The sequence below is a fragment of the Ornithodoros turicata genome, chromosome 1 (genome assembly GCF_037126465.1).
Source record: "Ornithodoros turicata isolate Travis chromosome 1, ASM3712646v1, whole genome shotgun sequence".
In the NCBI taxonomy this organism is placed as follows: domain Eukaryota; kingdom Metazoa; phylum Arthropoda; class Arachnida; order Ixodida; family Argasidae; genus Ornithodoros; species Ornithodoros turicata.
In genome coordinates, this window is record NC_088201.1 from 28,045,174 (window position 1) to 28,071,870 (window position 26,697).

Here is a 26,697-nt window from a genome sequence, read left to right on the forward strand (position 1 = left end):
CGGTTTGTCTAGAGCCTTTGAACGCACACTGCACCAAAGCAACGAAAAGTGAGCTGACGCTTCAGAGACAAGTCATCGCTGCTCAAAAAGCTCCAGAGGTAATGCCATTGAGTGGAATCTGAACAGAATTGAATCTACTAAAATCAGTAATAATTATCAGTGAAGAGTGGGTAGAGGTACCACTGCCACCAGGTACCACTCAGGACCATAAATTGAAGAAGGGGGACATTTCCGGCAACACAGCTGTGATCTTTTCCATTTTTTGTTTCCCTCATATTCTGTAACTCGGACACCTTTATAAGTAGGACACGCTTCTGCTGCACCGTGGTGTCCAACATAGGAAGGTTTCACTGTATGTGATAAATGAATGTGATCAACAGTAGATGTAAACAACATGAGTAGCCAGAGAAGTGCATTCTCAATAAATAATTTTCTTCTTATAGCGTATATGTGCATGCCTATTAACTGAAACAATTATCACAGTTCCATGACAAGTTTTAATTTCTGAGAGTGTACTGTAGAGGCTGCTTAGATCTACAACAGTTCATACAAGGTATTATATACTGTGAATGCCTTTCAAAATCCCATGTGACACATATGCCTTTACTTTCTGGAGGTGCTGTGGTAGTCAAGGTTTGTGGGCATTACGCAGGTTCTGCACCCATTTCTTGAGTATGTCGAGGCAGCTGTGAAGTAACCTGCATTGATGATGATTATTCCAATTTTTATGGTGCATCGACAACAAAGGAAATAATACATCAGAACATTGGTTTGGGTGCAACCAGTTAAAAATGAATATGTTGTTTAATAAATGCATTGGACAAATGTTAAAACATCAGTTTAAAACATGGTTTACAATCCCTGTATCTTCTAAAAATTAAAAAGATGAAAACTATTCTGAAAAGAATATGGGGAACTCTTCTAAAAACAATTATAATCTCTAATTATTATATTGCTGGGTGAAGGAGCCTAAAGTGTAAGGTGTGTTTCTGATGTGAACATGTAAGAAAATATGCAAAACTGAGAGAGGCTAACCACAGTGCGTGCACTGAGGTTGTTCCTTCCTGTAAAGTAGAAACCAGTGGATGAGGAACGTGATGCTTACCTGTACACCCAGCCGTATCACACTGCACAGATTATTCACTGGGTAGCCCTCATGACGAAACCTGTATTGAGAGACCACTTTTGCCTTAAAAACTGCTACAAATAGCACGACACGCTACAAATTATTACTATCGTAACAAGCTGACGATACAGCTCAGACACAAAGGCGTTATTGAAGTCGCGCCACACCACCGTTACGTAGTTTCTTTGTCACAAATCAAACCAAGGCACAAAACAATACCAATACATGAAAAAAGGTGACAATCGTGGTCTCATTATGACGTAATACCGAACTTGTGCGCGAAGGTAATTCAAAGAAATTAATGTGGCACTTGCTTCCGCAGAGAACACCGTGTACCATGCTAGCAATGCATGCAAAAAAGCGCTCGAGTGTTCGCACATATATTGATGACAACACTACCTGTGTAGTGTAACGTGTTCTTTCAAGCATATTATGCACTCAAACTGTATTTGCCGCCGGGTAAAATGCAAGTGTGCTCGATTGAACGTCGGAAGAGCGATCAAGCAACCTGCATCCAGTGCTCGTTTTGGGCAAAAAAACACTTCATAATGGTCAACTAAATATACAGAATGGACGCCTATTTATTCCTCGATGAAGAGTGACTCACCTGTATAAATTTAGGCCCTGTAACCTTGCCAGTACGGTTGGTACGACCGTAATTGCAAGAAGTTGCCATGATCGCTGCGGCGACTGTTGTGGGTACAGTAAGATGGCGGCCGGTTTCTTCACGCTCGCGCTCCCCATCCGCGATCCAGCCTTTTACAATCGAGATCAGTGGTGTACCTCGGCACGCTCCGAAATTTGCCACGACGCTAGCAACACAGCGAAATCCACACGAATGGGTGCTTAATTGTTCAGTAAATATTATGTTTCTGGAACATGCGTACTAATAAAACTGATGGGATCTCGGAAAATATTATGCACCAAAGAATTCCGGCGCCATAGTAGACGGCGCCACGCGCCACCATGCCGGCAAAATAGGGAACCGGTTCCCGGTTTTAGCGCAGGTGTGGTGTATTGCTCCTGGGCGGTAAGTGTGAAAAGTTGTAAAGTGTGATGTACGTAACGGCCGTTTGAGAAGTTTTTCCCGTCGAACGATGTAGTTTTGTGTGGTGTCATCACGTGAACATGTGCGCCTGTGTGTTACTGTGTCTAGCTCGTCAGCGCGGAAACTGAAACTGTATTTTTTTCACCACTGGTATTCCAACAGTTAGCAGTGTGTGGCTTCTGGGCAGTTTTGATTATTCACTGCTGGATTACCCGAATAAGTACGCTAGGGTGAGCATGTCAACTCTATTTTTTCGTATCCCCTTCTTTGCAGGAGAAGAACAGGAGGCTTGACGAAAGCAATCTCAGCTCACTCGTGTTTTTGTTTTTGTATGTGTATACCTGTTCTCGCACGACGCCGGATGTGCCCTTGGGCGGCGGCTTCACGAAATTTTCGACACGACTTCTACTTCAGCTTGTCCGACTTTGTTGCGGGATCTTCTCCTGATGCTTCGTTTGTTAACACACAAAGTATATCCAGTTGTTCAAAGTAGAAGTCAAACGAGTTGGTGTCAGTGGTTTATCCAGAATCGCGAGCACTGGAGCGTGTTGCAAAAATTGGAGGGGGGAAGGTCATTATTACAGTTATGTCGTATCATTACTGACATGTGTCTAAAGCTGAAATAGCTAGCATAGCAGAAATAGCAGAAACATGTGATGCCACCTGGAAACGCATGATTATTGAATATACTCCAGAGCAGTGGCGTAGCCAGGGGAGCTTTTTTTTTTCTTTTTTAGGGGGGGGGGGGGGTTCAACTACTGTTCCTGAAATAGTACCTTTGGTAGTGCATTTAGGAGATGGAAAGCGAGGGTGAATTCCCTCTCTCCCATGTAAAGCTCCCGTAGGACTCTCCCAAAATTTTTCTGGCTATGCTACAGCTTTAGAATAATAATAATTGGGAGTATTATTATTCATACTTGCGAAATTCACACCATATGGAACCATTTTTATACTAACAATGCTGTTATCTTGCTTTGGACCGCGTTCTTTTTTTTTATTGCCAATTTAATCGAGGCACTTCAAATCTGCAACATCACAGGGTACTTTTGGAAGTCACTGGAATGCATATTCCTTAAAAACGCTGTTTGTTACCCTTATACTATAGAGTATAGGGAAAATAGTAGAGAGATCGTGCTATTACTAACGGCTTCGTTTTCACCCCCATCGTGCTGCAGCAGATTCTCCGCATGTTTTTCCTGGCAGTCCAAAACTTCGTTTTCTTTCTCAAGTGGCACTTCCGCAACCTTTCTCTCGGCCTCACAGTAAGGTTATGGCAGGACACTTTCTCCAGGGCTTTGGTAGGGTGCATTGTTGAAAGCCTCTAAGCAACCTGAACATAACCACTAGCACAAAAATAGGGTAACGACCTAGATTGACAAGAAAGTCAACGAACACAATTTGAAGAAAGACCGTAGATGATCTGAGAGAGAGAGAGAAATGCAAAGGCAAATTCTTCGGTTGCACACTCTAAAAACGGAACTTCCCCGCATAGCACGCTGTGCGCCAACCAGTGCCACAAATGAGTGCCCCAGAGAGAGGGGGATGTACGCCTTTTTATGACAATTATCCTAAAATCAAAATTGCTACAAAAAGGCGTACGTCCCCTCTCTCTTCGAATCAGAAGCGATAACCTTATCATTCGCGGCAATGGTTGGCACACAGCGTGCTATGCGGGGAAGTTCAGTTTTTAGAGTGGTACTGCAAATATTTCATGCAGCCAGCGAGAGAGAGAAATAGGAAGAAAAATACTGTTAAAACGGGACTTCACCGCATAGCACGCTCCTAGCCAACCACCATTCCGAATGATATCATTCTGTGTCCTGATTTGTTCAAAACAAGGGAAGGTACCTCTCTGGGACATGCATAATGTGTCCCAGATAGGCGCCTCCTCCCCTTTTCAACAAATCAGGACACATAATATAATTCATAATTCAGAATGATGATTGGCTACGCTGTTAAAACAGAACTTCACCACATAGCACGCTCCTAGCCAACCATCACTCCGAATGATATCATTCTGTGTCCTGATTTGTTGAAAATGGGAGGAGGCGCCTATCTGGGACACATTATGCATGTCCCAGAGAGTTACCTTCCCTTGTTTTGAACAAATCATCACACAGAATGATATCACTCGGAATGATGGTTGGCTAGGAGCGTGCTATGGGGCGAAGTTCTGTTTTAGTAGTACAGAGATTTTGGCGTCCACAAAACCGCTCTGATCGCATAACAATCCTAATTTTGGAATTGAGCTACAGGCACCGTGCACACGTCTCCTTATTGAAAGTATGAAGACAGTAGAAAACAAGCATCATTTCAATGTGTTCCGGCGTGAAATTCTGTCGCCTGCATTCTACTTCACCGCATAGCACGCTCTGTGCCAACCATCATCCCGAGTGACATCGTTCCTTTCCCTGATTTGACCAAAACAGGAGGCCTTACGTCATTTTTGTGGCATTATGCCTTTCATAATTGCCGCAAAACTGGCGTACGCCCCCTGTTTTCATCAAATCAAGGGAGAGAACGTTGTCATTCGGGATGATGGTTGGCTAGGAGCGTGCTATGCGGTGAAGTTCGTTTTTAAGAGTGTAATGAAAACTTAAAAAAAATATAAGGTTTAAGTGCTATTAAGAACAAATTTATCAGCATTATCGGCTTGACTACCAAGCGAGTGTGTATGTGGGTTGTTTCAGAAGTTTGTTTTCAACAAGTACTACGTTTGATACTAGAGATGGGACGAATCCAGAATTTTCCGTTTAAAACTACGATTGTGTGAACTCCGTTTACAGACGTTTACAACTACGATTATGAGCGACACTGCAGTGGTCGGTGAGGTTTTTATTTTATTTATTTTTAACGTGCTCCTACATCGGAGCAGACTGCACGCCGGGGGTACCCGAAATCCACCATTAAGGATAAACCGCTTCAAAAATACACAGTTAAGAATATATCTTCAAAAGCAAACCGGCTTAAAATCCCCGCTCAAAGCTAGATTAGCGCGCTTAAGAATCCACCCCCAACATCTAGCACGGTGGCGGATTGATACATTGATTGGATAGGTGCGAGGTCGACCTCGTATTGAACCCAAGAGGAAAACGATACTGTCACAGGAGCGGCGTGAACGAAACAACGCAGATAGCGGGAAACCGCGCGCGAGTTATGTTATTCGTACAATTTTCGAAGCGTGTCCCGTGGAAGAAGGCATGAAGCAGGTCGATTTATTCATCGGCAATAATTCTTTTCTCCGCCATCTTGAGCACGTAGCAAGCGCCTCTACAGGTAGTTGGAGAGGCGAACTTTGCCTCTCCAGCTACCACTGGCAGACTGGCCGACAGATCATCCGCCTCTCCAGGTACGAAGCAATCCACCAAAGAGGTCGCCCGACGACACTCAAGATGTACAATGCATGCAACACATGGGCGTGGCTTACAGTGGCAGTGGCAGGGTCTGTTTATGGGTGTAGCCGAATTTGTCGTGTGACGAATTCAATCTCTCCCTATTGTTTTTTTTTTTTTTGTGTGTCAACATCAACATTATAAGCCCTCTTGATGTCCAAAAAGACAGCAGCAGTTAACCGGCCACATCCACGCTCGTGCTCAATGCTCGATACCAGGTCAAGGACGCAATCCATCGTGCAGCGGGATTTCCTAAAACCGGCCATCGCCTGAGACAGAAGTGCGTTTCCCTCTAGATGCCACTCCACCCGGTTGCGGATCATATACGCTCCGTGAGCTTACACAGGCAGCTCGTCAGGCTGATGGGTCGAAAGCAGTCAAGAGCCATGGGCGACTTTCCAGGCTTCGGCACAGGCACTATATACTTGCGGCACCTTCCAGGGGCCCTATTCTTCGTCAAAGTAATGGACCACGATTACTTTGTGTCTCGTTTGTCATTGGTCGTTACGTGAAGAAGGCGTGAAGAACAGAAATGAATGTCAGGCGCCCTCAATGAATAGTCGAGCTCTTGATCCTGCAATCTTCGTGAAAAGCATGAAGATTGCAGAATCAAGTGTTCGACTCGGTTGAGGGCGCGTGACATTCATTCCTGTTCTTCACGCCTGCTTCATGTAACGACTAATGACAGACACTAAGTAATCGAGGTCGATTACCTCGAGGCTCATCCCCGGGACCAGATAGCATCACTTATGCCGCACTGCGAAACCTTGACGGCCGGTCACTCCAAGCTCTCCTTCATGTTTATAATACGTCTTGGCAACAGGGATCCCTACCATCTATCTGGAAGGAGGCGTTAGTTGTTCCCGTCCTGAAACCAGGCAAACTACCAATTGCCCTGTCCTCTTTTCGCCCTATGAGCCTGACAAGCTGTGTGGGTAAACTGATGGAGAGAATGGTTTTGCATCGTCTGGACTGATGGCTCGAAAAGCAAGGTGAGTTTCCTCACGAAATGGCAGGCGTTCGTCGCCACCGAAGCTCCATGGATCCAGTTCTCGACGTCGTTTCTACAGTCCAACATGCTCGTGCACAATGGCGGATCGTTGTATCAGTTTTGCTCGACATCAAGTGCGCCTACCGTCTCGCACATTTGTGTGCTGCACGCGCTTTTTTGGAGTATCTGGTCGACTCTTCAGCTGGCTCCACGATTTCCTTACGAACCGGACGACTGTCGCTGTCCGCACATCCCACGGCCAAGGCCCTAAGCATCCTGTTCATCAAGGCGTACCCCAAGGAAGCATTCTGGGTCCTACGCTCTTCAATGTGGTAATGGCAGGCCTAAAATCGATAATTCCTCGCAAAGTTGCATTCTCTGCATGTGTATGCCGACGACGTTGCCCTTTGGACAGTAGGCAAGTCACGACCAGCCATTCAGCGCCGTTTGCAGCTAACCTTAAATGTCCATCTGTGCCTCAGGCGACTTGGGATGGACCTTTCGCCCGAAAAGTGCGTCGAGCTCCCTTTCACCCGCAAGGCTATGACAAATTTCCCTCTTTCGGTTAGTGCAGAAAAACTCGAGCCTGTACGTTCCCATCGCGTCCGTGGTGTGGTCATGAACTCGGACCTGCGCTGGGCTCGCCACATTAAGCACCTTGAAACCAAAGTGCAGCGATGACTTCCTGCAATTCAACATCTTTCGGGCTTAGGCTGGGGCTGTGATCAGCGCTCCCTTCTAGCCGTTCACGCGGCTTTGGTGAGGGCGACTGTGCTTTACAGCCTTCTAATCTTGCACAGGATTTCCACAACGTCATTAAATACCATTCGTACACTGTTTGCCCGAAGCCTTCGTCGCTGCCTTGGAGTTCCAAGAATGGCTGAAACACGGCAAGTCCTGGCTGAAGCTGGTGAACTCCTGGTGGAAGTTCTCCGTGAGCGTGAAACGGCTCGACACTTCCTACGTTTGCGTGCGCACATTCCCCGTCACCCGCTCCTCAGGGAAATTCGATACCGTCCTGAAAGTGATTTCCATCGCGTAGCGCAGAGGACACGCCAGGCTCTCACTGGCTTCATAGCTAAAGACGTCACACCGCCGGACGCCCCCTGGTCACTGCCTGTGCCACCCACCTTCGTATGTCTTCTGGACCTCCAAGAACGAAGAGATCATGTTCCCCCTCAAGTCCTTCGAGCCCATTTTTATGCTCTGGTAGACGCGAAGTTTTCTACCTCTACATATACCGATGGCGCATCTCGAAATGGCAAGTCCGCCTCGGCATTCGTCACCCCGTCCGAAGGCGTAGTGGAAGGACGTCGCCTTTCGCATCAAACCTCATCCACAGCTGCGGAACTCTATGCCATACTTTTCTTTCTGCAGCGCATCGTGGATTTTACCCCGCGGGGATGGGTCGTGTTCACTGACTCTACATCAGCGCTGCAAGCACTTGAAAATGCTGGCTTCCCAGGCTCATCCGCACCGTTGGTGACGGATGTGTTAATGGCTCACAACCTTGTCGACGAAGCAGGGCACAGGCTGGTTCTCCAATGGGTTCCAGCCCATTGCGGTGTGGAAGGGAACGAACAGGCCGACAGCGCCGCAGAAGCAGCTCTCTCGTCTCGGAGAGGGACGCGTATTGCGCTGCTGAGAGGAGATCGTCGTTCCGTACTTCGACGCCTCGTGAGTCATCTGGCTTCCCGCCAATGGACCGTCGACATTCTCCCCCAGCCATGCTGAGCAGAGTTGATCCAGCGCTCGCTTTCCGCACGCCTCGACATACCTCTCGTCAAGATGCCGCATTAGTTCATCGAATGCGCCTCGATGTGGCTTTTACAGCGCAGTGGCGTTACCGCTTAAGACAATTGACTCTCCCCAATGCAGTCACTGCGGTGCTATAGAAGATCTAGAGCACATTCTTCTCCATTGCCCACACTACCAACTTTCCCGAACCGTACTCTCCGGATCCCTTAACGAGCTGGACTCTCGCCCCCTCTCTCTCACAAAATTGCTTGGTCCCTGGCCACGTCCAGCCCACCAACGCTCTGCCCTCAAAGCTCTCTCCACCTTTCTGGATACCACAGGACATCGGTCCTTATTGTGAAGGGGCTCATTATTTCATTCCCCGCATCACCACCAGCAATGGGGTAGAGTACCGCCCCTGGCGGGGAAACTCCCCATTCATCATCTCGCAATAAGGTTGTTGTTGAGGTCGATTACTTTGACGAGAATAGGGCCCCTGCAGCCCGGGACTCTGCCCTCCCTCCAGGTCTCGTTAATAAACCGTAGGAGTGCATGCAAGGCTGTAGGACCCAGGTTTGGAAGCGATCGATTCGGTATTCCGTCGGGGCCAAGAGAAGTACTCAGACGAGAAGCGCGCAACGCCGCCCGTAGCTCCAGCACCGTGAAGTCCACGTCCAGCAGAGAATTTTCGACCGAGGCCCTAATGTCGCGTTTAAATCTCTCCAGAGAGATAATATGCTCAAGAGACGATGAAGCTGTTGAGGCCTTCTGATCACTCTGCAGAAATCGTCGACAAGAAGAGGCTCGTCTACGTTGAGGTGCATCTCTAAGGCTTTAAAGGGAGACGTTTGCGCCACTGGGGAGCTCAAGGATTTTACAAGTTGCCATATTCGGGTCGTCGGAGTGTTGGGTGACAGGGATGAACAGAACGATCTCCATGCTCTACGAGCCAACCGATCTAAATGACGCCGAATGAGATCCCTGATACGACAAGCTTGTTTGTAATCTCTGAAATCGCCAGTCCTCCGGAAACGGCGTTCGACCTTACGGCGAATTGCTTGCAGCCGTTGATACTCCGCATCGACGACAGATCGTCTGGCAGCACTGGAATCGTAGTTGTTGTTAAGGCTTGGCACCCTCTTATAATCTAAGTAAAGTCATCCAGATTAGCAACGTCTTCTAAAGTAGGAGTTTGAGACTCCGCCATGGCTGCGAACTGCCTCCAGTTTGTGACACGTACCCTGCGGTTGCCACTCATTAAAGACAGCAGAGTAATGAGAAGAGAAGCATGATCACTTCCCATTAGATCGACGTCGGCAGTCCAACGCACCGAGCGTGCAATATCCCTCGAGCACAGGGAAAGGTCCAGACAGCTTGAGTACGAGCCCCCTGAAAAAAGGTAGGAGAGCCGTCGTTCAGAATTAAGATGCCAAGCTCCTCAACAACCTTCTCAAGTAAACGGCCTCTACCCGGCCTCAGTGTGACTACTGCCCCAGGATGCACCATGAGTATTAAAATCCCGCATACCATAAAAGGCGAAGGTAGGCAGGCGAAAAAGTCTGGCAGATCTTGCTCAGCAATACGAACAGGTTGCGCGAGGTATACACTGGCCACAGTGAGCTTCTCGTGATTAACACGTACCACGCATACCACGCATTTAAGGTTCTCGTGAACCGATGACCTCACTAGGGTATGCGGCAAGTCCTTCCGCATACATACCATCGGCCGTCCATGACCTGGTCTCTGGGATTGGTGTAGGGCGTAATTTGAAAGCCTACGATTCATCCGCTCGGGGCTCAGGTAACAGCAGAATCGGGAACCCATAGCGGTGCATAAAGTTACGAAAATCGCCTGCTTTAGACTTCAGTCCGTTGCCGTTCCACTGAAAAATCGTAGGTCCATTATAGGCCATGGCAAGCGGTTGATGACACTAGACGTAGGAACCATACGAGGAGTGGCTAAAAGCTAGCACGGCTTGAACTTCGGGAGCTCTTGCAGATTCCGGCTGACCACGAAGAAGGACGCGAACTGCTCCGAAAGAAAGGGGCACCAGAGACAGCATCAAGTCCGCAGGTTCCGACGAGACGGATGGCCTGCGCGCTATTTTAGCTTCAGCGTCAGAGCTAGTTGAGCAAGACTCCAATGTGTGGGTCTGATTCAGATTAGTCTTCGAAGACGAAATCTTGCTGCTTGAGGGTTGCACCTGCGTCGGACTGACAGTGCGCGCAGCAGCACAAATATTGCGCTTATTTTTTCCAACGTTCCGTGCGTCTCCGGACTTCTTGCCTTTTACGGCATCGGCATATGACTTGCAAACGTCAGCCTTTACCTTCTCAGGGCAAAGCAACTTCGGCAATGTGTCACGCTGAGCGACCTGCTGTTGCTGCTGGGCCAAGGGTTTCACGTAGTTCGGATTCGAGTAGGACGCTTGATTTATGTCTCATTGACCCATAAATGACATTCTGAACGTAGGTAGCTACGGCTGTACTGGCCACGTATTTCGTGGTTTGCATAAAACCATATTATTTCATGTTGGAAAAGTTTTTTTAAACTTTTCATTCCGTGTGAGCGCCACAAAGCAACTGTGCATGGCTGTGAGCGGCGTACAGACGCGAACAGATGAACAAAGTACAACATGAAGGAGTGGGGGACATGGGTGTTTATATGCGTCCTGGGCCGACTTCAGGGGGGACGCTCTACCGACATCCGTCTAGAATGTGCCGGAAAAGCCAGGGAAAACCTGAGACAGCACAACCGGTAGTAGGATTCGAACCTACCACATTCCAGTCTTCAGCACAACCCTATCACCAACCAGTTTATGCTTTTGTTCACTCGGCCTGCTTTCCTCGTCCTTTTTCTCTGTTCTAATAAATATATCCCCCCCCCCCCCACACACACACACTCGACCATGGCGCTGGTCCCAAGTATTGTGTACAGCCGGTGGGTATTTTGCCGACACACATTAGCTCATGGTACCTCTGAAAGATTTCTTGGGCCCCCTCTTTCTTTCTCGGTTGGTATAAGCACACGTCTTTGCGACTTCGAGATCTTCTACCGCTACTTGATCGTTCCGTTCGTTGTTTGTTCTTACTTAGGAGGAGGTAATACTCTACGTTTTCAATTACTAGAGCCTTAGTTTGCTTGGTGTTACATGGAAAGTCAATGTGACATCCGCCCAGATTAAAAGCATTCCTCTTGCCATCATAACTGATGACATCTACTAAACATGATACAACCCTATAGTTCACAATCATCTTGTTACCGATGTCCCGCTGACAGCCAACGCCTTAGCGGTCTTCCCGTTCACTTTGACATCGATGTTACAGAGAAAAATAGTCTCACTCGGTGTCGACGGGCAGGACTGAGCACCCTCTCGTACTAGTCTTTTCATACATTCGATCTGTCACTTTCGGCCCCCCGACAGCCCACTGTCCTCACGCCGGCCGTACCCCGGGCTTTGTCTTTGTCTTAATGGTTCGTTCAGCCTATGCATATGACTTGGGTGTCTCCACTTGAACCTGTTTTTGCACATCTCGCGTCAGTCCATGAATTATGAGTAGGATTTGAGACGTTTCCGGAAGGTTGCTGTCAGCAATCTGTAAAAGTCAATGTTTTCCGAAGAAATATTCCAAATCAAATATTCCAATTCTCTTGAAATGAGACGAGGAAATCCTTCCATTCTTCCCATGGCTGATTCGGATGGTCTTGTAAACGTACCTCGTACAGCTCTCCGTCCCAAGGTATTATATCCTATGGGTCAGTTTTTATGCTTTTTCTCGGTAACCGCCGCGCAGATTTTGACGTGGGTGGTTTCATCATAAAGAGGAAGACGAGATGAAGAGAATTATGCTACTAGATTTATCATACATGTCGTATGTATTTTACAGCGACGTCACGAATGCGAAAAAAATACACAATTTTTCTCCTCCCTCTTTGAACAGGTTTTTATTAAACTTCTATAGCCATTTCGAAAAAAAAAACTTTTCATTTACTTTCTCCGGAAATATTTCAGGAACCGATAGACATCAAATTTATATGTCTACCACTTTCCGTTTTTATAAAAAAGCATGAAATGTGAGTACGGATAAATATCGTCTCAAAGCCCCGTAAACCGCGTCATTGTGTGTCGCCCTCTAGCCGTAGCACAGGAAAAACCGCGCGGAACATTTTGACCGTATCCATCCGCCGACCATGCGGCGCGCACGCGCACCGTAGTACTCCCTCTCTCCTCTTTACTTTCATGGACAGCTGACTTAGGGCGTGGCCTTGGAGACCAGAACAGAAGCTTACTTAGCTGCTCGCGAAGGGATTATCGTCAGCCAGCATTGTCGGGGTCCTGAAGATCAGAGGGCGATTCAACTCCAAGAATGAAAGGGAAATTTTCGAGGCCTTTTTGATAATGAAGTACGGGTCTGATAAATGTGTCAGTGAGCCGTCAATATCGCTAACAAGGGAAGAGTTCGGTTTCCTGGAATGCAGACTGAAAGGTGGAAGTGAGTAGTTAGATCCGGTTGTTCCTCGTGTTTTTATGGCCCCCACGTGTGTCCCGTTTATGCCCCTTTCCCCTCCCTACCATTGGTTATAAATGTGCTTGTGCTGTACAGTAAAAACTTGTTGATAGTGGAGCCTCTGTTTGTGTGTCTTGTGTTTTTGTCCCTGTTTTGACTGCTCCTTGTTCTCCGAGTCATGTACCAACAAGCCCATCAAGCTACTCTACTTTGTTCGAAAGACGTTTTTTCGAAGGGAGTTCGAAGCTCGCAGCATGTCCTTAGCAGTTTAGCACCTCTTTTTCTGTAACTTTTGACTCGAACAAAATGAGCATGAGGCAATCAGTGTCCTCTCCTTTTTTGCTTGTTTGTTTGTTTCTTGCTTTTTTTTTTTTCAGCTAAAGAGGGGAGACCTCTGGTTATTTGCAGACATTTGTCATTCACGAACAGCGCAGCCTTCTGGCTTTTTACTCTCTCCCATCCGAAAGGAAATAAAATTGAATTGAATAGAACAATGCTGAAGTATCCCGCGTAGCAGTAGGACACATACCGAAGAAAATGTCTTCAAGTTGGGAGCAGCCAATAGTCTGTGCTTCTTCTGGGCACCTTTTTCATTGCTGGGATCCGAAATATTATAGTGATATGTGCACGAAAGGCACTCGAAGTCTGAATGCTAAGAAGGAAATTTCGCCATAGTATAAAATACTTATATTGTATTAACAGCCATATAAAACCTAAGTTCAGTCTTGTTTAGAGTATGCATCTGCTCCAAACGAAGCAATAAAAAAATCAATCAAACGACCGCTGCCGTTTCGGTCAAACGGTGTTTGATCAAATGGCTTTCGACCAAATGTCCCGCGTTCGATCAAACGGCTTTCGTTCTTGCGGAGACCATTTCTCCGGGGGACATTTTTCCCTGGGGACGATTCTTCCTGGGGAAATTTTTCCCTGGGGACGATTCTTCCTGGGGAAATTTTTTCCGGGGAGGAAAATCCGGCATCTCGGGCGAGCTTTGATTATATGAAACGACTTCTCCGTGATCATTCCTTCATTTGGCAACTAGCGCTCATATTCATCTCCGGAAACCCCAATTTTGTAATTGCATCCGTGTTGCCCTTCAAGAACAGTGATTTTCCTAAAATACGCATAAATTTGGCTCACATGGTGTCCAGTTCTTCAGCTTTTCCACGACCGAATTTCACGTTTTCAAGTTTGGATTGAATTAACTGAGACCTCAGCATCCAACACAAGGAAATCTGGAGTAAAAATTTACGCTTCAGAAGTTATTCTAAAAAAAGAAAAGAAGGCATATATTATCCTGTCCCACATAATAAGGAGGCCGAACTGCACTTTTTTGCAACACTCAAACAAGAACACGTTATGTTGTCAGGTGACCATTGTTATTATTTTTCTACTCTGTGTCCTTCTATTTTTTGTCGAATCGTTCGTCCTGGCGTCCAGGAAAAAAAAACTGTGTTGGGAATATCGCGACTCCCGCTGCGAGGCCTTGCCGCTCGACCTTTCCATATCTTCTTTGGTTGGTTTCCGTGTGTCGACCCGAAGCCTTTATCGCCCTTCACCTCCTTTGTACGGTTTTGCAACCTGGCACACCAGAAGAAAAGGAGTCCCCTGTCACTGGGGTTTTCGACTGACATCATTTTCTGAGCGGGTGTAAGGTGAAAGAAAAAGAAGCGATAACATGGGGGAAAGGAGCCTTTCAAATATGTTACTGAAGTTTCCGGGTAATAATAAGAAGTCTGTTCTACGACGGAAATTTTGAAAAGTCTTTTGCACCAATGCCTTGTAAATGAATTCAGATATTTGATAATGCTTACTTACCAGAAATATATATATCAAAATGTAATTTTTGCACGAATAATATAGTTATTATCAAGGTAAATTGCATGTAAGCGAGTGCAGAAAAAAAAAAAAAAGGAATACCGTTTCGAGCACTAGACTTTCCAGACTGGCATTGTAAGCGCTGTGTGTAGGCAATGTTTATAGCCTAATTTACAGCCGCTGGTAGATCCAGTTGAGAGCCTCCGAGATACCGGCATCCGTACTATCCGATCACACTTGTACGTCGGCATACAGTAAGTATGCACGAGTAAAACAATACGAAGAGCAACTAAATTCCATAATCAGTCAGTACAGGCGCCAGTGACTTGTGAAAACAATAATTGTAGCATAAATATATAACAACAAAATAAAAATAAAGTACTCACATAGCAATAGGAGACAAGCAAAAAGACGTGAATGTCTCGAATCGAACTGCGGACCTTCGTGGCGAAGTCCGACACTTTACCTCTCGACAAACAGCACAGAGGGCGCGGACCGCCTAAAACTCGCGAGGTCAACCATGCACAATGGGGATTATTTCGGGAGGCGAACGGCGTGATAAGGACGGCGAGCGTGGCGCCATCTACAATCGGGAAAATCGTGAATCGGAGTTGCTACATATTCCTTACACGGTCTTCATCTGGATGCCAGTAATTTTTTTTTTTTTTCACAGGCGTGTTCATAAACCCTGAGCCAAGACACTCGGCTTACTGACTGACCGTCGAAGGAGTCCGGCTTGACTAGCTCGAACTTGGGCTTCTACACTTTTAAAAAAGGGTGTGTTGTAACTCCTTTTGAGGAGTACACCCTTGCCACTTAAAAATGATATATGTGGCAAGGGTGCACTCCCCAAAAAACACACCCTTTTTTTAAGAGTGTAGCTAGCCTTCAAAGTGGTTGACAGCACCTCCATTAGTTGTGGCACATGTTCCATCAGGCGCTCTTGCTGAATCACCTGACACCACTGCATTTGAAGAACTTGGAACATTATAGCATTAATGTCCATGGCTGTCGATGTCACAGCGGTTCTGGATTTTCAGCCAATGATCTTCATAATCCGACAACGTGAGGTTTATCTTGACTGACCCTTTCTGAAACAACTCTAGTACCGTTGTCTTAGCCTTGAGCAAAATGGGCTTTGTTAGCTCTGGAGTAGACAACTGTCCAGGAACTTCGAAAGCTGGTTCTCTATGAGCTTGTCATGTCGTTACCAGAAGTTCGTTCGGCCCATCTGGCCTTATTGTAGAGGTCACCCACATGTCAGGATCCTCGAGGGAGATTTTACAATTACTTCTGAACGCTTTTATTAAATTTAATTCGCGAGAAATTGCATTTTCTCAACTGATATCTGAAATTTGCCAGGTAAACCTCGCGTTTTTTCTATTTTTTTTTTTTTGTGTCAGAAACAGAAAGCGCCCGTCGGATTTACCCCATTGCATTCCAAAATACATTCCTCACTATTTTGGTAATAGCTAAAAAAAAAAAAAAGCGAAAACCGTCGTTTCGAGGCGCGCAAATTGTCGGCCGAGCTTTGTTGCGGTAGAAAAACGGTTACTCGCCCCTTCCTGTTTCCTTCTCGCTCTTCTTTCGGATAACTTTGCGTTGCAACCATGCTGCCGTTATCAGCAGAAGTTTAGAAAAGTGAAAGGGCAGGTACATGGCCTTCTCGCGTCGCTTCTTTCGGAGATCTGAGCGAGGCCGGCAAAATTGCGCGCCTCGAAACGACGGTTTCGCAATATTTATCGGGCTATTATCATTATAGTAGTGAATGTATTTTGCAATAGGGTGGGGTGAATCCGGTATGCGCTTTCTTTCTCTGTAAAAAAAAAAAAAATAATAATAATAAAACAAAAAGAAAAGCAACGCGTGGTTGACTTGGCAAATTCCGGAGTTTAATTGGGAAAATTCAATTTCTCGCCAATTTAAATTCTATAAAAGTGCTCAGAAGTCATGGCAAAATTTTCCTCGAAATAAACGGCGTTGACCCCATAATGACAAGTACATTTTTAATACGATTTTTTTTTATCACGTTAGGTGAAACACCCTGTACAACGTTCCAAAAAGTTTCAGTGACCTGAATGTCCTTCCTTTTCCCCACTTCTTTTTCTTCCTCACACGCTTTCCTCTTTCTTTCACACCCTCCTCTTCTCTTACTTCCTCATCTCCTTCTTTGACTTGCTGGTCTCTTACAATTTTCTTATCTTTTATCTATAACACTAGCATATAACTAGTCTTTGTCTTTTCAGAAATATACAATAACGTTATACAGCGCTGTAGAGCTTTATTGTTATACAGCACCTCGTATATTTTTGCTCAAAAATGCACGGGTTGTTTTCTCGTCCTTTAGGGAATTTGTATAAAAAAGCTATCGGAGCAGCATAGATACCGTTTTTGCGGTTGAGTTATACCACCACGCGGACATCTTCTCAAAGAGAGTATGTTACCACAAGATGACTAAGTACCTAAATTCATTCATTAACTCTTTAATTAGGGAATTGTTCTTTTGCGCGAAAGTATGGGGCCCTCTCACGTGGAATGAGCGTTGTCCTCCGTGCTCTTCCCATCGGTACGGTTTCGGTTTTGCCTCATTTGCATAGCGAAATTCGGCTATGGATGTTTCAACACATGCGCGTTTCAGGATTTTTAAAAGATAGAATGGCTTTCAACGAGGATTGTCTTCCGTTCTGCTATCTCATTTTCCCCGAAATCCTCGAATTAAAGAGTCAACAAATTAATTTTAGGTAATTACTTATATTGTAGTTACGTGTTCTCTTCGAGAGGATGCACGCCTTGCCGTATAACTCAACTGCAAAACGACATCTATGCTGCTCTCATATATTTTTATACAAAATCTGTAAATAACAAAAAAAAATAAATAAATGAAACCCCTACATATTGATATGAATGTAATCCACCATAACTCACTTGATTTTCAGAATAACTGTTGTTGTAATTGAGTTAGAATTCGTATTTTGTAATTGTAGCTGTGATTGAATTACTTTTGTGATCATATAGTTGTAATCGTAATTACTTTTATGATCATATAGTTGTAATCGTAATTACTTTTGAAAATATTTTTACAGGTCTGCACTGCACGGATTTAGAGACCAGCGCCATGGGCGAGCGGGTGAAAGCACCTGCTCGTTCGCGTATAGTCAGGGTCGTGCTGAAGACTGGGAGGTGGTGGGTTCGAATCCTACCACCGGCTGTGCTGTCTGAGGTTTTCCCTGGGTTTTCCGCCAGACTTTCCAGACGGATATCGGCACAGTTCCCCTCAAAGTCGGCCCAGGACGCATATACTAACCCCCCTGTCCCTCACTATTTCCTGCAATCCCCTCTCTCCCCCGTGTGTATGTCGCTCATAGCCACAGTTGCTTCGCGGCGCTAACACGGAATTAAAATTTAAAAAAAACTGAGGGCATGCCATTTGTCGTCGGTGGTTGCGAGGTGCTACCCATACGCATCAAACGCTCCTGAAATTTCAATGCCCCGCTGATAAGAAATGTATGTAATGCAGAACTTCGCCTCTAGGTGCCGCCTCCAGTATTACCAAGGAGTGGTAGCTCTCCAAATGTTGAAACAAGCTTTGTGCGATGAGGGCTGTAATGGAGGACTCACACTTACGAACAGTATAAGCCACGGCCGAGGTAGTATCTTTTGGAGTATCGCGTTGTTCGTGAGGCTCAGTATTTTTCGAACGGGACTTGTAGGGAAATCTATTGGGACGTGGAATGTGGCACGTTTCGGCAAAATTGTTCTCCATCTGCTAACGAATAAACAAAAACAACGTTGCTTTCACGTGTGCAGGGAGCTCAGCGCACTTTAAAATGACCCAAACTTGTCACGGACCATCATTTGTGATGAAACGTTGGTTTATGGGTACGACCCCGGAAACTAAAGAGTAATCTTCTCAAATGGAGCATCCATCTTCATCGGGACCGAAGAAAGCGCGGCAGCATCAGATCGTTGGCAGCACCATCAAATTAATGTTGAATTGCTTTCTTGACACCATAAGTGTAAAAAGAAAGATATGATAATACTCCACGGTGCCACACTGTGGATGGTGATTTCAACTTCTATCGCAAAGATTTGAGGCCGCTTCGAGAACAAGTTCGACGGAAACATATCTAGAGATGCGGCGGGTCAACGAAACATGGATATTGCATCGTGACAATGAGCCGGATGATTCATCACTCATTGTGATTGAGTTTTTGGCTACTACGAAAAACGACTGTCATTCGGACTTCTCACTCTGACACTCTGTCGGCCTAGCTTTTTGCATTTTTTTTCTTTCTCCAACATGAAAATGGAGCTCGAAGAACCATATTTGACTCTGTAGACGCATCGTAGAGGACGTGCTGAAGAGGGGCTGACTGACGCGTGAATGCGGCAGGCGATTACTTTGGTTACGATGAAATCTATTTGTTCTAAACGTTGACTTTAAATAAAGTTCTCGAACTTTTCGGTAGCATCTTTTGTCTGTCCGCTGTTGCTTAGATTGTCAGAAAATTCAACTACGAATCATTATTATCAAAACTAATGAGCCATTACTTTTTAAATGTAACATTTGGTGCCTGCACACAAACTGAGTTCACTTGTTTCAATTTCTTGAGGCAGCCCTCAGTCGTAATAAGAGCCAGGTTTCATTATCCTCGAGTATGGGGGAACGCACAGACAGACAGCCGCACACGACGGCTCCAAAGCCAGCATATGTTTAATGCGTAACAATCGCGTTTGAAAATGTTCAAGCGAAAAGAGGTTACAGATGGAAGGGTGGACGGTTTGCTGCCGTCTAGCATTCCAGCCATGAATGCAGCTTTCAACTTAGTTTCCTCGAACTTTGGCACACAGCTGGAACGCTCAGAAACATGTTTTGCCAATTCCGAATTTGCCACCCGAACATGGGCATGTTCCCGCAGACGGTCGTTTGGCCACATAATGTGCTCCACATGACAGTGAGATCCGATGCACGACATCTTTTGCCGAGGGATGTGCGTTGTTTCTAGTGCCTGGTACTGCTATCCAATTCACTGTGGTTCCTTGAGAGTGGCGTTAATTTTGACCCTGTGTCTCACCCTAAGACCCGAGACCTAAGAGGTCACTTTTTCCGAAACTGTGTGACTCGTGTTTGGACCAAAGGGGACGTCTAGTCGACCGTCTGCGGGAAATTCGGAATAGAGAGCCGTGGTAACAGGCCGACGAGGGTCCCGAATGGCGAGGACCTTATCAACTAGCTGTGTGTCGTTGGAGGCGGGTGAACCTTTCGGCAACCGCAGGGAACTGCTACGAACAGCTGCTGTAGCGCGTTTCTGTCGGCCACGTTATTGCCCGGCAGCTGCAGCACACGCCGGAGGAATTGCGTGGGTCGACGATCGCCCGGAGATGAGCGACTGGTGTAAACTGCGTCCCTCCGAACAATTCGACCGCTTTGGGAGCTCGTCTTTGCAGTTATCGTGGAGCCTGTCGGACGAAGAATTCGGTATAATACTTAAAGGGACAATAAAGTGAAAAAAAATTTCTCCTTGCGGAATGAAAGATGCCGTTACCTCGACACCAACACAAAAGGAACGAGACTCATCGGTTACGTCGTTCGCGATCTATGCGTGAACGACACCACAATCTGCCTCTCCTTCTCAAGAAGCGCGACAATGCGGAGCGGCCCGTCATTGGTTTCCTCAAACGATCACCCACGATGATTGGACCGATTGCTTGAGGAGACCAGTAAGATTCGTGTCATGGTTTGGCCATGGCGTGGCACGGGGTTTTACTTGGACGAGAAGCATTTGGTTCGCTGCTATGATCCAGAGAACGATCTCTGGTTTTGTGGGCCGGTAACAAGCACTTGGTCACTCCACGGAGTAGATCCAGACGTGTCCTTTGTAGTCCCTTCATCGCTCTCTCGATGTGTGAAGACGCTGTTACCGTTTGCGCCTGACGGTTTCCTGGAGTGCTGCAATATTACAGAAGGTTGGAAAGCAGTTTTCCCAACCGCTCAGTGTGCGGCGCTGTAGTATAGGATGCGGAACTTGTCCTGATTACCTGTGCAGGTTACAGCCTCGTCGCCGTACAGTCGGCATGTTCGGCACTGGACAATGGCCTATCAGTCAAAGTGCTCGGTGCGCAGTGTGCGTTATACCGGGTGTCTCAGTTAAATCCCCGGGCTAAATAATTCGGGAACGGGTGCACCAATCGAAGAACTTACTTTTTTCCAAGTGTCTGTCCAATACCACCTACAAGCGACGCGCCGTGTCAATGAGCAGGAGGCGCTCATTATTTAAATATAAATTCAAATGAGTTTCGTGAAAAACATAACTTCTGAAGCAGGGCACCGTTGGCATTAAAATGGGCACTACCCCTTTCGGGACCTTCAGTGGACACCTTTTAGAGAAAAAATCCGCCATCGAAGCGGGTCATTGTTTGCCGTAATTAATTGGTTTCGGTTTACATATTGTTGTCGCGGCTGGTCGCGGTGAAGCGCGAAATGACGCTCTTCCACTCCCTTATCCACATAATTACGTGTTCTTGAGCTCACTTCACAACGGGGAGTGCTGAAGGAAACGTAAAAAGCATGTGACATCAAGGTACTATGTGATTAACTGTGTTTCGTCCGTGCGATCATAACAGAGAAAGGGCGCATATCGCTCAGATAAGCGGGGAGGGGGACTGGCGAAGCCTGTCTGGCGCTGTTACTTTTTCTTCAGCACTCCCCGTTGCGAAGTAAGCTCAAGAACACGTAATTAAATGGTGGATAAGGGAGTGGAAGAGCGTCCTCTTGCGCTTATCGCTACCAGCCGCGACAAAAATATGTAAATCGAAACCAATTAATTAGTGCAACAAATGACCCGCTTCGCTGGCGGATTTTTTTTAAAAGGTGTCAACTGAAGGTCCCAAAAGGCGTAGTGCCCATTTTAATGCCATCGGTGCCCTGCTTTAGAAGTTTTGTTTTTCACGAAACTCATTTGAATATGAGAGAACTGATGTTCTGAGGCTGGAACAGCATAGAAGGGACAATCACATACAAGGCCTCAAGTTGCCTAAGTAATTAACGATGAAAGTCACTGAAAAGGTGAGCCAGCTGTAGGACTCGAACCCACATCTTCTGGATTACCGGTCCAGGGCTCTACCAATTGAGCTAAGCTAACACGCCTTCTTAGCGACTTACAGGGTGCTTCATCTGAAGGGACAAACCAGTCACTCTCTCTCGCTCATCCTCCTTTCACTCTTACATTTTTGCACACTCATACACACATTCATACGACAGGGATCGACGCAAGCGGCAAATGTTCAACATGAGAGAACTGATGTTCTGAGGCTGGAACAACATAGAAGGGACAATCACATACAAGGCCTCAAGTTGCCTAAGGAATTAACGATGAAAGATGAAAGTCACTGAAAAGGTTAGCCAGCTGTAGGACTCGAACCCACATCTTCTGGATTACCGCTCCAGGGCTCTACCAATTGAGCTAAGCTAACACGCCTTCTCAGCGACTTCCAGGGTGCGTCATCTGAAGGGACAAACCAGTCACTCTCTCTCACTCATCCTCCTTTCACTCTTAGAAGATGTGGGTTCGAGTCCTACAGCTGGCTAACCTTTTCAGTGTCTTTCATCTTTCTCATTTGAATTTTTATTTAAATAATGAGCGCCTCCCACTCATTCACACAGTGCCTCGCTTGTAGGTGGTATTGGACAGATACATGTAAAAAAGAAAGTTCTTCGATTGATGCACCCGTTCCCGAATTATTTAGCCCGGGGATTTAACTGAGACGCCCTGTATAACAAAAAAATTGCGAGATGTTGAAGCACACAGTCAGTTTTGAAACCTAGCAGATGAGAACTGAAAAATGTAGTGTTGCTAATATTTCTGCCCGTGCGTTTACGTTCTGAACAGTGGCACTTCATAGTCACTTGTGTACATGGGCGTTCCCAGGATGTTTTCCAAGGGGGGGGGGACCCCCTTGCTCCGCCCTCTCGGTACGCCCTTGCTTATGTACTATCTATTACACTTTCCCCCGTCACACTCTTAAAAATGAACTTCATCGCGTAGCACGCTCCTAGCCAACCATCATCACAAATGATATCGTTATCTTCGCTGATTTGTTGAACACGGGAGGCGTACGTCTTTTTTTGTGACACTGACGCTCTTCATAATTGTCACAAAAAAGGTGTACGCCTCCCGTTTTCAACAAATCAGAGCTAATAACGATATCATTCGAGGCGATGGTTGGTTAGGAGCGTGCTATGCGGTGAAGTTCATTTGTAAGAGTGTACGTCCGCGTCAGATGCCATATGTCCGGGCACTTTCGGCGTTTCAGTGGCACATCAGTAGGAAAAAAATTCACTTTCAAGGGCTTCTCGGTTGATTTCCCGAAAGCAGAGCCCTAGTCAAAGCGAGGGAGTAATCAAATAATGCGTGTGCGTTCATTTTCATCAGAGAGTTATTTTTTGGCAGAAGGTGCTCAAAGCACGGTGAAGGGAGGCGCTGTCCATGTTCTCTGCCAAGGTGGCCCTCGATGCTCAGCGGCCTTCTTATAGTTTGAGCGCCCTCAATCGTGCACTACGTGCATTAGGGTGCGTAGCTCGTTCTACGTAGTGGGGGCGTCTCACTTGGGTGGGTGGCCCCGTGCCGGAAAATTCTTCTCCCTTGCCTTTCATCTATTATTAACACAAAGGCACGCACTTTCGTTGAAGCCACAATCATGACCAATTTCATTAGTCATACCCTCGGCGCCACCTGTGGAGCCTTCCAGGATATGCTCTCTTCGTAGTGGTCAACGTCGTCACGACATATGTTACGTTCTTCACTCTCGTTTCTCTCCTCAGTTGCACGTTTGACCCGAAGGGTGCACGCCGGTCAGGGGGAAAACGGATCGCGGTTCTTGGCTTTTCAATTTGGCTCCGGCAAATCTGGGAATACAGGACGACGCCCACAAATATTTTTGCAGAAATACCTCAAGTAATGTCGCGTGCACGCTTTGGACGGAGAAGAGCTAGTCGATGCTCCTCGTGCTATCAGAGCGAAATAGGGGCGACCTTTTATCTTCCTTCCATCCCATAAGAACTGAGCCTTTTTGTGTGTTGTACTCACAACAACGGCCTTGAGGCGGCCGTGGTGGACCGAGGAGCCGTGAGATCATAATCGCGGAATAAAGTACTGCATGCCTGAAACCTCATCTAATACCTCCTGCGTTAGTCGTGACGTTGTGTGTCCGACAAGTGTGGCCGACCACGGCGAGCAGTTCCACCACCACCACTACTCATCTTGACAAGGAGCCTGAACGTAGAAACCTCGACAATAACACACAAAGAAGAAAGGACAAACACGATGCGATTCTTCTTTATCTGTGATTGTCTACGTCTCTACGTTCAGGCTCCTTGTCAAGATGAATGCTGACCAAAAAGGCCGAACTTGCTGTGCACCACCACCACCACGGGGCGACCTCAGGAACCTCGGCCAAGGGGGAGGGGGGGGGGAACATCACGATGACGTCATTTCATCCCTTTTGCTCCTCATTCTTCTTCCAACGTCCCGAGTACGGTATATATACCATCGCAGAAGGCGTCCCAGCATCGTACGGTATCGCTTCACGATGCTTAGCTGTCGCTGTTTTATTATCAGGGTTTTTATTTTTATCCGCAGCAGATTAAAAAAAAAAAGCATGAGAGCCTAATGGAAGCTGACCAGCATATCAGTACCGACTCTAGTTATCTGCATCGCTCCAAAGCACGTGGCCCTCTGCCGTGGTATATGAGCGCTGTCCACCCTGCGCTTCCGACCGGCGCGGTTTTGGTTTCAGCTCATTTGCATATCAAAATTCAGCGATTGATATTTCAACACACATGCTCGTTCCAGGATTTAAAAAAAAATGAAATGGCTTTTAACGATGATTGTCTCCCATTCTGCTACCTTGTTTTTGCACGAAATCCCCTAGTTTTAAGTTAAGAAAAGTTAATTAAATGCATTTTTAGGTAATTAGTCATCTTGTAGTTACACAGTCATGTCCGCCTGACCGTATAACTCAGTTGCAAAAGCGTCATCTATTCTGCTGTCGTAGCTTTTTTAAAAATGATTTTTTAAGAAAACAAGGGGGCTTAATCGCTTGCACGCGTTGCGAGAAGGGCACGTGATAAAACGCGTGCACGGCACTCTTCGCGCGATACGTGAAGGACGTGGTATACGTCACGCGCAATGTGTCACGTGCCCATCTTCTTTTTTTTTTTCCGCCACCCGTTAGCTAGTACACTTAAAACAGATGGTGGTGGTGGTGATGTTGATTTGTTGAAAATGGGAGGAGGCGCCTATCTGGGACAGATTATCTTGTCCCAGATAGGCGCCTCCGCCCTGTTTTTAACAAATCAGGACACAGAATGATATTATTCGGAATAATGGTGACTAGGAGCGTGCTATGTGGTGAAGTTCTGTTTTAACAGTGTGGTGGCAACCAAAGAGCGAGTGGAAGATGGAAAGGATGGAAGTCAAGTGGAAAGAATGGAGCAGGAAGCGCCACACAAGGAGGCGTCTTCCTAAGCTGAACTTTGCGAGCTTTATTCGGCTGGCATCGGACTGCAAGCCCATATTCTGACCGGTAACATCGTAAGACGATCCACTCGGTGACGCCGTGGAAAACGACTCACTCGGAAGCCTCGGTAATTAAGTTCACAGCTAAGCCTTACAAGCCGTCAGACGAACGACCAGTCTCCCAGTCGCTGGTAATGAAGGAGAGATGAAGTGCGGCGCAGGGACAGACCAATGTATAGCACTTTGAGTGCGGACACTACATTATCGGCAATAAAAGGAAGGCGCTGTCTTTGATTGAAGCCCATCGAAGGTGGGCGCTTCTTGTCGCTCCCGGAGGATCCGACAAGAGACGCTGGTCGATAGTACTTTTTGTTTATCCTGCATGCGCAACTCTGTGCATGTTTCAATTTCAGAAGAATATATCAATGACGCGAGTGAGACAGATAGTGTCTCGAGCCATGTATCATCATCCACTCCACCACCTCGTCATTTCATATCTCGTATACTAACCAGTGTGCAGGGAGCCACAAATGAAGTGGCAAATTTCCTCACTCATCGTTACTGCGTATACGTATTCTATTTAGGACTCCGCTGGGGCCTCACGCATTCTCTCATGTGCGAGGTATGCGCTACAAACTTTTAATGTCTTGGACCGACAGCTTCAACAGCATGGAGTGTACGCCAAGTCTGCGGCTTTCCTTTAGTGGTTTTCAGTCAGTACTCTGACAATGCTTACACCATGCCAGGAGACGTGCGTAAACTGGAAACCCTAGCGATATGCCGAGTAACGCGGTGTCATGTTTGTTAGATGTAATTGAGTTGGACGGATGTTGCGACAAACGCCGTATAGCGACTGATGTTGGCTCGAGCCACGTATAGTACCTTTCGCGCGTGTGGTTGCATTCCAATGCGAGAGTCGACGTCCGGTGGGGGGACCAAACCCTGTAAAACAACGTCAGTTCGTGTTCTCTGCCATCCCCTCGTTCCGCCGGTCGTGATCGCGAATCGAAGCAGGTGTTCTCCGCAACCTGGTCCATATCCTGTTGCTCAAGGTGTGCTGTCTCTATGTATGTCGTATTTGCAGCTTGTAGTTCCTTCGAGAAGCCTTGACCTTTCGTCAATTTGGGAGAGGATGGCGTTCACCTCTGTATTCCGTTTGATTGTGTTGTCACTACTACGTGATCGGGTGTCGTAAATTAAAAGGAACGCATTTTTCATTCGGGAGGAATTTGTAATGAGTTCAAAATTGCGGGCTGCCTTAGAGGGTCGGTGCGGCGAACACAAAGACTATTTGGGTGTTGGATGGGAAGGTGTTTTTACGATAACGGTTCCGCAAACATGAGCCAATCGCCTAATTCCTTTGAAGTTGCTGACATTACGTTGCTGATCTTTCATTCGACAACTTCCTCCGTCGTATTGTTTTCATGAAATGATTCCGATCTACTAAAACTCCTTGATTCACCACCGATACCAGTTTTTTTTATTTCCGTGTTAGCGCCGCGAAGCGACTGTGACTATGAGCGGCGTATAGATGTGTACAGATGGAGAGAGGACAGCAGG

General features: G+C 46.5%; 1 protein-coding gene and 1 long non-coding RNA gene across 2 annotated transcripts in view; one reads left to right on the forward strand and one right to left on the reverse strand.

Annotated features, from left to right (window-relative positions):
• Positions 1-596: 596 nt before the first annotated feature.
• On the reverse strand, positions 597-1,877 carry LOC135397865 (uncharacterized). The gene is made up of 3 exons (XR_010423820.1): positions 1,734-1,877; positions 1,106-1,166; positions 597-698 (listed from the first exon to the last, which is right to left on the reverse strand). It is a non-coding gene; the product is annotated as an uncharacterized LOC135397865 (long non-coding RNA).
• Positions 1,878-2,087: 210 nt separating this feature from the next.
• LOC135377773 (CD109 antigen-like) overlaps positions 2,088-26,697 on the forward strand; it is a 225,577-nt gene continuing 200,967 nt past the window's right edge. Inside the window, exon 1 of the mRNA XM_064610439.1 lies at positions 2,088-2,404. The gene's annotated coding sequence lies outside the window, so the exon portion shown is untranslated. The remainder of the gene's footprint in view (positions 2,405-26,697) is intronic.